The sequence below is a fragment of the Vulpes lagopus genome, chromosome 22 (genome assembly GCF_018345385.1).
Source record: "Vulpes lagopus strain Blue_001 chromosome 22, ASM1834538v1, whole genome shotgun sequence".
Lineage (NCBI taxonomy): Eukaryota > Metazoa > Chordata > Mammalia > Carnivora > Canidae > Vulpes > Vulpes lagopus.
The window spans coordinates 119,299-123,279 of record NC_054845.1 but is presented as its reverse complement, the minus strand read 5'-3'; the positions used below and the strand labels follow the sequence as shown (position 1 = coordinate 123,279).

At 40.6% G+C, this 3,981-nt stretch overlaps 1 pseudogene; it reads left to right on the top strand.

Moving 5' to 3' along the window:
* Positions 1–268: 268 nt before the first annotated feature.
* Positions 269–3,533, top strand: LOC121480805 (annotated as a pseudogene).
* Positions 3,534–3,981: the final 448 nt, after the last annotated feature.

Genomic DNA, 3,981 nt, shown 5'->3' with positions numbered 1-3,981 from the left:
TTTATCCAAGCCTAGTTGATCCCAGCCAAACCCAGGAGAATCACAGATGACCTATGTGCTCATAAGTGAGGAACAAACTCTTGTTCTAATAAGCCACTAAGATTTGGGGAGTTATTTATTATGAAGCATCATCACAGTGAAAGATGGCTAATATAGGCACTAGTCTGACCTCCTCCAGAAGATGAATCATAATTAATCTAAGTTAACCTTGTTGTTCTTGTCCATACAAGAGAATTTCCCAGATTTGCTTGGAGCTAAAGGTGGCCAAATGACCCAGTCTTGGCTGGTGAAATATATGATGATATCTACTGGGGACTTCTGGGAAAGCTTTGACTTCCACGATAAAAAGCACTGTAGGGGCTGAAAATGGTCTTTCCTTCTTATTTCTTGCTTGAAATTTCAGTGGGCATTTTGGGGCCATAATTTGAAAACACAAAGATGAAAAACTAACAACTATGGATGATGGAGCAAACAAATAAAAGTCTAGGCTCCTGATGACATGGCTTAGTGGTTGACCAACATCAGCAGTCACCTATCTTTGCACTTGTTATTTAGTCAGATATTTTGCTTCCTGCTTTCTAAACCATTCCTAACTTACTAGAGCTGAAATATGTCAGTTTCATTATCTTAATCACCATTTCTCTGAGGTGAGTGAGGAAAAAGTAAAGGGAGCTAGGTAATCACAAGTCTCCTCGCAAGCCTTAGGAAACTTTATTTGTTAGGTTATTAGAGCCTGATGTGTGTGTGTAGTCTTTGTTTGTTTTTCCTGTGTTGCCTCTTTTGTCAAATGTTTGTAATAACAGCAATTAGCTTATGGCCACTTTTAACCAAAAATGTGGTGGGAACTGATTTGGATACAGAAAAGTACATCCTGACCAACACTGGAGACCATTATGTCAAATGGGGATTTCTGAAAAGGAAATTGTGTCAACTATAGAGTCATAGTAAGAGCATCTGTTAGAGGGTTGCTAGAGAGTGAGCTGCCAAAGGTATTCAAGAAATATGTGATGTATGTAATATGTATCTTCAATTTGCACAAGCCGTGTCCTCAGTTTAAATTTGGAGTATGTGTGGATTGCTACCAAATGAAGAGCAAAAATTGCCAACAGGGTGCCATCTACAAGATTTTTCCTTGGATGGGATGAGTGAAGAGTCAGGTATATGAACCAAGGAACTTGATGTCTACACAGATCACCCTTAGAAAAGTTCTCTTTAATGTTGGAGACTATTCATTTTATAAGAACAAAATGTGGGAAAAAGGCAAATTGTCCTAGTTAAAGCAGATATTTCAAGCTCTTCTCAAAGCCAGCCTCAGAGACATAGAGCAGACTCCTTTAGTTAGAGAAAAAGCTAGTTTTGATGCTGCGCTCTTGTAAAATCCCTCAGTGTTGGAGACGGCAGCTGTGGGTGAGAGTGCAGCCTCCGAGCCAGCCAACAGCATAAAATTTATCTGTCCAACCAGAACTTTTCCTTTAAATTAGCCAGCAGAGTTTACCAGAGAGAATGTCAACAAAGAAAACAGACAGAATGGACACAAGAATACACAAAAAATTCTTGATATCTTTGCTTCTTCGATAGAAAATAAGACTTGCTCTGATTTATGTGAGAACCTCAAGAAATGATGACAAGCTCAACATTCTGATACTCCTCACTATTGGCTGCATGGCCATTGTTTACTGTGCTTGCAAGATTTCGACAATAAGAGGAGCTGGAATGTGCCCAGGAAGTACTGGAAACAAAGGCAGCCAGTAATGTGGCCTGGATGCATCATAAATTGAACACTGAATTTTGTTGTTGTTGTTTTTTTTAATGATAGTCACACACACACACACACACACACACACACACAGAGAGAGAGAGAGAGAGAGAGAGAGAGAGAGAGAGAGAGGGAGAGGGAGGGAGAGGCGGAGACACAGGCAGAGGGAGAAGCAGGCTCCATGCACCGGGAGCCCAACGTGGGATTCGATCCCGGGTCTCCAGGATCGCGCCCTGGGCCAAAAGCAGGCGCCAAACCGATGCGCCACCCAGAGATCCCTTTGTCAAAGAGTCTGGTGACCAGTTAGTTGATCTAGTTAATTGTGGGACTGTGTTAGTCTATTTGGGCTGCTATAACAAAATCCCGTACACTGGAGAGCTTAAAAGCAAGCATTTATTTCTCACAGTTCTAGAGACTGAGAAGCCCAAGATCAAGAGGCTGAAAGATTTGGTGTCTGGTGAGGGCCACTTCTTTGTTCATAGGCAACCATATTCCTGCTATGTACTCATAGGACAGAGGCAAGGGAACTTTCTGGGGACTCTTATAATGGCACTAATGAATTAATAAGGGCAGAGCCTAGTCAACTCCCAAAGGCCCCACCTCTAAATATCATCACATGGGAAGATTAGATTTAAAAAATGAATTTGAGGGAACACATTCAGTCTATAGCAAGGACCAATGAAATCATCACTGAAGTTACTACAGGAGACTTTTGAAGTGGATTTGAAGGAGTTCCACATTTCTTGAAAAATGAAAAGGAATTAGTGATGTTGAAATTTGGCACAGTTTTTTTTTAATTTTTTTTTTAAAATTTATGATAGTCACAGAGAGAGAGAGAGGCAGAGACACAGGCGGAGGGAGAAGCAGGCTCCATGCACCGGGAGCCTGATGTGGGATTCGATCCCGGGTCTCCAGGATCGTGCCCTGGGCCAAAGGCAGGCGCCAAACCGCTGCGCCACCCAGGGATCCCAGTGATGTTGAAATTTAAGGGCTAGCCATGAAAAAGAAATTTTAGAGATATGATGTCTTCCAGGTTTGATGATCTCAGGGACAACATTCCACTGCTTGAATACACCAGGTGAGATGGTGAACTAACTGTATTTTCACTCTAGGCTACCAAAATACTTTGGCCAGATTGAGGTCCCAAGATGTATAATGCAGATAATTACTCTGGAAAATAAAAACTGTGGAGTAACATCTTTACTGAGACATATCTGATGCAGCTGATGTCATTGTCTATGTGAGAAATTCAAAAGGACAGTGTGACTGAGAAGTCCTTAAAACTGTTCAAGATGGAGATTCTCACAATAAAGCAATTTATTGAAGGAAAAGAGAAACCAAGAGCCTTCTGGTACATACATACCAGGTATGTTTATCAGAAAAGAGACCAAGAAGTCATGAGCATTTCTTTAAGAGTCATCAGAAAAGTGAGCTCAGGAAGAACCAGCAACCATGACCTGGTGTTTAGACCCATCACTATGAAAGCAGCTTCATTAAGAGTATGAAGCTGAAGGCTGGGCAACTGAAAGTTAGCAGAGATGTGGTAATTATCCCAGTAGGAACTCCATATTATGTTCATGACCTATTTAACTGTATCGGTTGGCTGATGATTTTCTTTCTCCAGAGCGCGTTAAACAATGCTTCTGGCCTACTTAGTAATTCTGTCATCTGTCGCAGATTTATGCCAATCATGAAGACACATTACAGGTGAAGAATGTTATCTACTGTGGCTTCTGCTATACGAAAAGCCAGCAAATCCAGTTTCATCAAACCCTGAAGGTCCCAGAGATGCTGTAACCCTGGAACAATGGAAGTGATTTATTGGTAGCTGTTAAAACTCCAGGTAGGATTCCTGTAGGATTTTAAGAATCGTTTCCTCATTTAAAAAAAATCATACCTGACTTTTGAGGGTACTCTGATAATGTATATTTCTAGTGTTTAGAGACACTAAATATATGTGTGTAGTAAATAATCACAGAACATGCATCCTTAAACTGTGACTTCTCACCTAGTGCAGTTTTTACCAACTTGCAAAAACAAAATCTCTTACTAGCTTTGGTGCAATACCGGCAGTTACTCCATAGCTACTTATTTGGATAGTGTAGACAAAATGCATTTACAACTATTAGGAAACACTTTGCAGTTTATTTGGGTTGAATTTTGTTTCATGTTTGTCTAAGTACCCCTTCCTCTGTCATATAAGATTCAGAAGAACAATAGAGGAA